Raw genomic sequence first — 10,576 nt, forward strand, 5'->3', positions numbered from 1 at the left:
TTTCCCTTAATATCCACGCCAGCGCCTCCCCCATTGGCTGGGCCGCCCCGGTGACGTCACGGCGGACAGTAGTTAGCTAATGAGACATTTTAGGCTACACGAGCGCGGACGGCGCGAGCCCGGACACCGCCCGCCCCGACGGCGGGCACGGCCCGACCCGGCCTCGCCTGGGGAACCCGCTCCGGGGCTGGGCCATGGGTCGGGGCTCCCCCACAGCAGCAGGGGTTGCTGCCCTCTCCCGCTGCTCTCTCCCGCTGCCCGCCGGCAAATGGGGGCTGCGGCCCGACGGCTCACCCCAGCCGCTCCGCTGCCTGCAGCCGGGCCCATCCTCGGCCTCCCAGGCCAAGGTTTAAGCTGAAATTTGGCTTCTTCCCCTGTGAAACCCGCTCCGAGGGGAGACATATGTGCGCGGGTAAAAAGAAACCCCCAAAGCTTGGCCCAGTCCCGCGGATCCTCGGAAAAGCCGTGTCCGCCCCATCCCGCCCGTAGCTCTCCTGGGGGAGCGGGATTCTAGTCCCTGCCAAACGGCGGGGCAGGACGCGGAGAGCCCGGGACACAGCAGCCTGTCTGCGCCGTGACAGCCCCTGCGGGTCACCCGGGCCCGGCAAGTCCTGCCCGGGCTCCCCGCTCGCCCCACCCGCACCCTTTCCCGTTAGAGAGGGAGGAACAGAGGCCGTTATTTGCACACACTTGTCAGGGTAAATAATTTATCAGTAAAGAGCCACCCACCCTCCACCCCCTCCCAGCCGATAGTTTTATTGAACTGCACTTAAATGTTTCATGAACATGCCTGGGATGAGGCGGAGGCTGCCAGCTACATTAGATGGAGGCTTTGACGAGGGGTGGGAGGACAGGGCTTTGCGGGGTACACGGGGTGCTGCGGAACTGTTCTCCCCACCCTGCTCCCTGCTCCGTCTCTGCGGGCCGGGACCCTGCGGCCGCCACCCGGCCAGGGAGCTCAGGGCGCCCGGCTCGGATCCCAGGTGACCTTTTCTCCTTACGGGACCTGGCCGCGTAAATCCCGCACGTTGGCAGGTAGCGACGGCCCCGGGGGCCGGGGGTGGCCCTGCCAGGAAAGGGTTTCGCGGCGCGTTTGGAGCCGCTGCCATTAAGGGGCTTGCGGCTCCCTGCAACCCGGCAGGGTCCTCCAGGGAAGCGTTGGAAACACCACGGCTCCCGCCTGCTTATCTGGCTGTCAATAAAAGGAGATGGCTCCTAAAGCAGGGCCAGGTGCTGCCTCCCCTGCTCTCCAGCGCGCCGCTCTCCAGAAACTGCTCAGGCGTGAAGCCAAGTCTGCTTGGCCAGGCCTCGGCGGAGGCAGGCAAACAGTCCCTTCGCCAGTGCCAGAGCGCTCTCTGTTTGCCTTTTTATCTCCTAAAAAAAAAAAAAATTAAAAAAAAAAAGAGAGAGAGAGAGAGGGAAGCGAGGCAGGAAGGAGGGGGAGCGCCGGGACCAGAGTCCGTGTTTGCCTGTGAGGTCGCCGCACAGGCTAAATAACTAAATAAATAAATTAAAATAATAATAATAAAGAGGGATGGGGGGTGGGGGAAGGCGCAAAGCGGTGCCCCCAGAGGCAACCGGGCCGGGCCGCCTCTCCCCGCTGGGCGCTGGCTGGGGACACACGGCCATGGGGACACACGGCCATGGGGATGCCCCGGGCTCACCCTTCTCATTCTCCCCGTCTCACCCCCTGGGATGGCGGAGGCGGGGGTGTCTGGGAGCGCAGCGGGCCGCCCCCGCTGCGCAGCAGCGCGGGCAGCGCCCGGGGAGCCCACCAGGACCGGGTGGCTCAGGCAGGGAGCGGTGCCGGGGAGCCTCCCCATATCCCCGTGTGTCCCCGTATTTTTTTTCTTCTGTCATCGCCGGGTCCGCAACCTTCACCTGGGCCGCGGAGGAGAGAGGCAGCTCCGCGACGCAGCGCGGAACGGAGCCCCGCGGGCGCGGAGGGGAGTCAGGCTCGGTGCGGGAGCCGATGAGCAGGGCAGGGGTACGGCAACGTGTCACAAATTTAGAAGCATTATATATATTTGATTCACACCACGATAGGAAGTTCTGTTTGTTTCTTCTTCTTTTTTTTCTTTTTCTTTTTTTTTTTTTTCCCCGAGGATGCCCCAAACCCCCGTGTTCACATAGATTGAGCAATTCTCAACACACACTGTAATAATGAGCTTTAATTCTCTATCCAAGCAGAACTTGAGCAATAATAATAAGCACATCAGAACAATTTGTTTACTGTGGCATTGCGCAGGCTGCAGGGTCCAAGACCAGCTACAATAAACGGTAAAAACCAGAGGAAACTCTCTAGAACAGGAAAAATATTGCGATAGAAACGTGGTTTTGGCTTTCAAGGAAAGAGGCACTTGACTAGCATTTTAGCGGGGATATTTTGCCCTCATCCAAGGTATGTGGTTTTAAATACTTTCCTTTTATTTTCCCCACACATTTCTTTGCTTCTCTAACGTTTTTCTTTTGCCCCCAGGATTGCGTTTAAACCTTGGTGCAGAAATGTAATTTTGCTCTCGTTTGGTTTTGTCGTTTTGTTGTTCGGTTTGCTTTTTATTTTTTAATCCTCTCGTCCTGTCGGCTCAGCCCTCTCGCAGTTTGATAGAAACTGAATAGCTCCATCTCTTCGAATAAAAAAGACCTGAGTTATTCTTGAGATGGCTTTTTGTGTGTTGCCGTATAAAGGTCTGCGAGCTTTCCGCCTGCCGTGTGGATGGATGGAGGGCTGCGAGGCTCTCCTGCAACCTGGCAAATGGTTGCACCCAGCCAGGAGAGCTGAGGCTTCGCCAGGAGCGGGCTGAGCTGACACGGGGGGGCACCCCAGGTTGTGAGCCCTGGCGAGCTGGGAACTTGTTGTAACAAGCGGGATTAGTGTGCGGGACTGTGTGGTTGTTGGGGGGCGGGGGGGGGGGGGGCTGGACACGACGACACACGATGCTGCAAGAAACTTCTGTGAACTGCAGCGTCCTAAAGACAGACATTTCGCAGAAAGAGAATATTTTCCCTCTTGAAGAATCCCACTGTAGCCGCCTGTATGAAAATACTCTCATTTTCAATGCCGTAACCTTGTTTTCTCACTCGCAGAAAAAATATATATTTCAAGATCAAAAGAAACCAAACAACCCAACTTTTTGCTTAAAAAAAAAAAAAAAGAAAAAAAAAAGAGAGAGACCTATAACTAGACATAATTTCTTTATACCTTAACTTTGCAGCTGGGCTTTCTTTTTCTATTTTTTCCCCCCACCCCCGAGGATTAGTAATGCTATTAATTTGTCTAAAACTTTATTCTGGGCTGTCTTGAATTATTTCCCTTCTCTATCCTTTAAAACATTTTCATAATAAGCGTGACTCCGGACAATGTTTGATTTGTTTTTCTCCCCTCATCCCGGTTTAGACTGAGACATTAGCTGAATTCCCTGAGGGTGATTGGATGCAATTCGCTGAAAGTCGACAGGCACGTCCTGGATGTTAGAAATTCACTTTTCCTCAACGTGACAAGGCTGAGTTCGATCTACAATTGTATTTGAAAGGGCAATGAGCGGAAAGATCTCCCATCATTAAAGCCTCCCTCTTCTTTAGCAAAATAACAAGATACTTCATTTGCACACAAACACTCAGGGAAAAAAAATCCCTAAACCCCAACCGACCCGCAATAACTCTTTAATAAAACGCTATCTCTGCATAATTTGGGATGGGGGGGACGACATATCAAAAGGTATCGGAGGTCCCCCAAAGCGCCCATGTGATCAAGTTGACTTTTTACTTTAAATCTTGAATAAGATGTGAGTTGTAACAAGGGGATTTGCACTTACTCCATGACCCTTGTAATTGGATTAAATATAGACTGAGACGTACAAAAACATACCAAGATTGACACCTGCCAACTGGACTTCCTTATGATTGATTGTGATGCTTCGTGCTGGCAACAATAATGAAATAAATTGTATGGATAAAACAGCACATTTGTCATTTCCGTGCCATAAGAGAGGAAGGCAGCGTGTTAGGCAAGCTGTTATCTGACAGGCACGAACAGCAGACACAACTAAAGAGCTAAACAAGGATTCCAGACATTGACAAGACAAATTATAACTTGTCACAACCTTTTTAAATTCAGAAGTTTTCAATTAACATATATATTGCTGTTACATATAAGATCGGGTGGACTTAAGACATAAACAGGCAGGGACGGAGGGCGTCGGGGGCCCGCGGCGCCGGCGCTGACCCGGCTGCCGGTGCTCACCGGAGCCGCGGCCCCGGGGACCCCGTCTGGGAGCCGCCCCACCGCCCTTGCCCCCGGGCACGGCTCTGCGGGGCAGCGGGGCCGGGCGCTGGGACGAGCCGCCGGAGCCGCTCCCGACCGCCTTTGTCCGCGCCCGCCTCCCCGGCCGCAGAGCGGAGGGGCGCGGAGGGGCGCGGAGGGAGGGGGGCAGGTAGCGCAGCCCCTCGCGTCGTGCAGGGCTCCCCGGTGATGGAACCACCGCCCGCTCCTCACGGGCTGCAAAGCCCGGGCGGCGGCGGCGTGTCCCGTGGATAATTGATTTGGATTTATGGCTCCCGGCGGCAATTGGCGGCGGGGGGCCTGGACTCGGTGCAGGCGGGCTGCCGCGCTCCTCCGCGTCCAGCCGCACCCGCGCAGAGCTGCTAGTGGCCGGATCCCGGCAGCGGCTCCGGGCCTGGCTGGGCTCTCTTCTCCCCTGCCCACCGGCTCTGCGGGAGCCCCGCCGCGGGAGCCAGCGGCCCCGGGACCCCCCTGGGGAGGCCAGGGCCGGGGCTGGGACCCAGATCGGGCACCAGCCCCTCTCCCCCGAGGGCGGCCTCGTCCTTTGGCTCCCCACGGCCACTAGTGACAGGGCTCTCCCCTGCCCGGCCCGAGTGTCCCGGCGGGAAAAAGCTGCCGTCCTGTCCAAGAGGGAGACGTCCCCTGCTGAGGGGACAACGTGGCACAAGGGCTTGAGTTTGGGCTGGGGTTTCCAAGGTGCCCAAACCGACAACGTGCCGTGCTGAGGGCTGGGGCCAGCGAGGTGGATCAGTGTCGGGTTTTGGGCCATCAGGTCGTTTCTGGATAAGCCCTGCCCTTCCCTGCCATCCGGGAGGCGGGACAGGGCTTGCCGGGGCACGGATCCGAGCCCCCCGCTTCAACCCGCTCCTGTGGCTACCCCAAAAAAAGCCACCGAAACTGCCGAGGAGGTTCACCGAGAAACGTGGTCCGCTTTGGACGAGGAGATGCTGACCTGACCCGGGCAGGCGAGCTGCTCCCCCTGGCCCGGCCAGCATCTCCCAGGAGCAGAAATAAATCTTGACTCTCCCTGAAAACTGTCGGGTCCCACTCGAGGGGCAGCTTCAGCGCTTATACAAATATTTTTCATCTCTGTTTCTTCTGTCTGAGTGGGTTTCTGCTGGGTCCGAGGTGACGAGTGGTTAAAGTGCAGGGCTGCAGCAACGCGGCTCTCCCGGCCATCGCCGGGGGCAGAGAAAAAGGACCCTCCCCCCCAAAACCCCGAGTCCCAACTTGGGAAAAAATAACTAATATTCCAAGGCGACCTTTCCATTTGGTGTAATTACCGCCAAGCTCATTCCTCTAAATTAAATGCTGCAAGTGATTTGAATCCTTGTAAAGCAAAAACCAAGTTCCATCGAATTAGTTGTAGCCTGCCTGCTTTCCCCAGTGACTGCATCTATTAACATTATAATCTCAAACACCATTTTTTATGTAACACTATTGTTAGTAAATCAACTCCTCAGGTCCACAGAGACGCTGACCCCTGGCAATTCAGTGAAAGTGTAATTATCTCCCCGAATCTTGGACAGATTTAAGAGATTACATTTCAACTAAATCTATATCAATGCTAATTTTTTCCAGACTCCAGGTGCTAGGCACTCCGAAATGGTGTTTCTGCCCAGCAGAATGGGTTACAAAGAGGAGAGGGCTTGCTGTGTGGAGGGCCAAAAGAAATGAAGCCCCACATAAAATTACACCTATTTTTTTGCTACAAAACCTGGTTCTTGTATGGCAAAGTTAAACAAAGCAGCTATGCTAAATTAGCGTTAAATAAAGGCTAGTTTAATGCTCGGTTACAGTCAACTGGTGTATATTTGATGGCTAATTGTCTATCAAAATTAAAAAGAAAAGAACAAATGATTCGTTATAAGAAGGTGTTAAAAGCTTCGACAAAAGGACATTTCACAAATATAATATCTGTGGATGGCGAATTGTCCTTTTGAAGCTTTTTTAATGTAGTAAAGGCCTGGGACTCCCTAGATATGAATAAGGGGGTGAAACGCGCTCTTTTATTGGGAAAGAGTCTCTTTTAAACCAATCTCTCTAAGAAAACCGCAAGGACAATATTCCGGGAGGAACGAGGACTCGCGTTGCCGTGATTTCCGACGGCCACTTAAATAAATAATGCCTCGGCAGTAAAAAGGCATTTAAATATTATTTGGTTTGCGCTTACAGAGACCTAAGCGCCTTCCCGGTGGAGAGCAGCTCTCATTTGCAAACCAACCCATATCAGCAGGGAGCAAAGAGTATTTGTAGGGATGCGAGGACAAGGATGGATTCTGCCGCGGGTGCGGTGCGGGGCAGCCCGCCCCGCATTTATTTATTTATCAGAGTAATGGGCCTAGAAATATTCGGCTAAGGGAGGGAGGGGGGGGGAAGCAGGAGACGGAGCGCAGCGAAAATCGGAGGGGAAAAAAAAAAAAGAAGATAAACCCAAGGAAAAACCTGTTGGGCGTAGTTAATTAGAGATGGAGGGTGCGAAGCGGCGCTGGGGCAGGGTCATCCCCGCAGCCTCCGCGGGCGCGGAGCTCTGCGCGGCCGGCCCGTGCGGGGAGGGAGTGGATCTGCGCCCCCGCGGAGGGCGTGTGGGAGAGACGGAGTATGCAAAAAAGCCCCGACTAAATCATGCAGCAAGAACGACAAACCGTCTGGAAAATGGACCCATGGAGCAGCAAGAATGTACTTTTTTATCTTTGACAACTTGTGTCCTAAAGAAACTATCTTGAAGATAATTGAAATGATTACAATTCATTGCTGCCTTACTATGAGTAGGAACAGTCAAATAATGAAATCTTAGTAATACAGCAAAAATTTAATTTACATTACACCACTGCTCGAGGTTTTCCTTTCCCCCCACCCCTTTTTTTTTTTTTTTTTTTTTTTTTTTTTTATGCCCAGTTTCCTCTAGAAATTTTGTGCTCACACATAATTCTGCACTTCGTTGCATTATTCATATTTTCGGGGTTATTTCCCATCACCTCCAGCCCTTTCTCCTTTAGTAATGGTCTTCTCTGAAACTTCCAGGTGCGAGGGGAGGGGGCTGTTCTGGAAGGAGAGTACCCCAAGAGGCAAGAAGGAACCCCAAAACTAACCCCAGCGAGGCCAGGGTGGCCTCTGCAGCCCCGTGACAGAGGAGGTGCCCCTGCCCCACAGCCTGAGGGGAGGTTTCAGCTAATCCCACCTTCCACAAACACTTCTGGAGGTGGTCAGCTGCGATGACCAAGGGATGGACAGGCATGCCCCTCCAACAGAGTCTGTCCTGCCCAGGGCAGCAGCAATAATTAATTTTTAGAAGCTGTTCTGGGTATCAGTCTATTATTATTATTATTATTATTATTATTATTATTATTATTATTATTATTATTATTATTACCATCATCACCAGCACCACCACCATGATCACTATCACTATTTATTATTATAATTATTTATTACTATAACTATTTATTATGATTGCTATTACCATTAATTCCCATTTCTGCCAGAAAAATGTTTCCTAGAAGCTGTAGGGTGTCCCCAGGGATGGGGAGATGGCTGGGGTGGTTTTGCTAGAGCTTGGGGCTGGAGAAGGGCAGCAGGGCTCGTGGCTGGGTAATGTGGTGGTGCCAGGGTGACCCTCTGCCCCAAAGCTCCCCCCCGCAATCTCCCCTGGCTTCCCCCCAGCCTTCCTCACAGTTATTGGCCATGGTGCTGCCCTGGATGCCCAAAACCCCTTTTTGGCCTCTCGCCTCACAGATTGTGTGGGAGGCAGCCTGCCTTTTAATCCAAGTCAGAAATGGACCAGGGTACATCCTCAATGCAAGTAACTGTTTCTAAAAAAAAGACCATCTGGTAATTGTCTTCCTTTAGATCTTCCCTTAATTATGCTTTTAATTAAAGATGGTTCAAGGCATTGGACCACATGAAGGGCAGTAATTACAAATTACATTACAAACCCAACAGATGTAGCTCTATCTGCTGGGAAAAAGGTACTGGAATAAAATTTGACTAAACTTTAGGATAAATTAATCTGCTGCCTTGAGAACAGAAGCACATTTTTTATTATGCAGACTCTAGCCAGGATTTAAGTTCTCTGTCATGATTGTTTTCATATTTCTTTGACATCTATTGATTTGGAGGCAGCTGCAAGGCTTTGTCACAAGAGAGAAGAGCAGTCACAATATATTAGCTTGATGGCATAACTCGAATATGAGTAGGAAGGATAGAAACATGACAGGGAGCCATGTGACCGAGTGATGGGTCTCCAACAAAATAAAGAAATTAATTTTTAATAAAAAGCTTTAAAAATACCACAGCTAGTGCAATAGTGAGGGAAACGACAGAACTTGTTAATTATCGAGCATCGGAGTCTTTGAAATTTACCCCTGAAGACTAGGAGGGGACAGGCTTTTCATTTCCAGTTACGACTTGTGCATTGGGCAGAAGTCACAAGGAGAAAAGCCCCACAAAGGGCATGCTGAGCCAGAGCCCCCCCCCTGCCCCAGGAGCCAGTCCCAGCCTGGGGACACGAGGACACCCGGCTGCCGCGGCAGGGCTCCCCTTCTCTGTCAGGCACTGGAAATGAGCATCCCAGTTTGCCCATGATCTGCTCAGAGGCAAAGCTCCAAAACCCCGAGTGGAGTTAATGTAAAGCCCCCTCAGTGAGCTGATGCAAAGCAATGCAGACCCAATAGCCTTGGTAATGAGAGAAGGCAGTGGAGGCTCAAAGATTTCCAGAGGGAATATCGCCCCACTAATCTGTGGTCACTGATGTCTCCAGATAAGCTACTTATAATGCCTATTGCAGGGTTGCAGGAATACAGGCATATGAACTCTTCTAAAATGACCTGGTCTGCAGAGGCTGGCTGGCACCTCAGGAGGAGATCAAGAAATTATGGGTGTGAGGGTTTATGAAACCCAGTTCTGGTTCAGTGGATAAAGACGTTATTGACGATCAAGGGAGAGTCTAGCTCCAGCTCAAAGTATGCGCCTCTCCCGCGTTTTGCCAAAATCCTGTGCTAAATGTGTAACTGGGAGCTCAAAGTATTTGAGCAGGTTTGGACAAGGTAGCAGAATTTCCCTGTCTGGGGGAGGCTGTTTGTTAAAAGCCGTCATTGATGTCGAGCTGGAGAGCCGGGACAGTGAGGATTCACATGTCAGACGCTCCATCAGACCATTAAAAAGAAATTAACTTGGGATGTTTTGTCTTCCCCTCTCTCAGCTCCATCACTGTGGGAAAAGCACAACAAAAATCCAGCCAGTGCCTTAACGTGGGGGGTGAGGTTGTCTCCCCTTCAAGCCGCAACACGGTCTGTGACGCCTTCGGCATCTCTCAAAGGTGAACTTGGACACAGGAGACTTTGCGTGCGAGGTTGCTTGGAGTTGCCCCTTTTTTGTCTGCAACTGCTTGCACTTGCACCCCCCGAGACCTTACTGGTCTCGGGAAGAGTGCATGGGCACCCCAAGAACTCAGACTAAATGCACATAGGGCTGTATTGTGTCTCTGGCTTCCTTCTCACATGTATAGACGTGGTGATGCTCTTCCTGTCATGTCTCAGGCGTGATTTCCAACGTGCCTCTGCTTAGCTAAGCACCCTGGGACCTGGCCCAGCTGTCTTCAGCCCCAGTAGACTCCACAGTACAAACCAAAGACAGATTAACACACACACACACACACACCCCCCTCACACCCGACCTCGGCTGCACATTCACACGTTCTCACACCCTCTGTTAATAGTATCACTTTTTTTTCCTTCCGAGGAGCGCTAACCCCTGTGAGCATCTAACCTGCTTTCTTACCCATTTCTGGATTTCATCCTGCATGCAGTAGAGAAACACCAACAGCTCCTGGTGGCTTCTCGGGGCCCTCATGTCAGGAAGGCAGTTATTTGGTCAGACCTCTTCAAGTGCCTCTTAATCAGCCGACTCTGGGTTTCCCTTGATGCTGTAATTTCTGACTGCCAGGTGTCAGCAGGTATGGTTACTCAGATCCATACATTGCAGCTCCTAGAAGCTCATTTCATTTTACAAGGAGCAAACATAGCACTCCTCCACTTGTTCCAATTTTAGGCCTGTATTTGACTATCACAAGCGACACTAATGACAAAATTTCAGATCAGAAATGCAGAATAATTTCAGGTTTAAAAAATATTTTACTGTGTAAATTCCACGTGTTATTCAGGAAAACTTATGTTCATCATACAACTAGTCTATATAAGTTTATAGATCCTCCTGGAAAGGTCATACTGTGTATTTACAGAAATATTTGGTGTGCCTTGCATATCAGTAAACAAAAATGTTTGCCCCAAATTGCAA

This window comes from Apus apus, chromosome 5 (assembly GCF_020740795.1).
Source record: "Apus apus isolate bApuApu2 chromosome 5, bApuApu2.pri.cur, whole genome shotgun sequence".
In the NCBI taxonomy this organism is placed as follows: Eukaryota; Metazoa; Chordata; class Aves; order Apodiformes; family Apodidae; genus Apus; species Apus apus.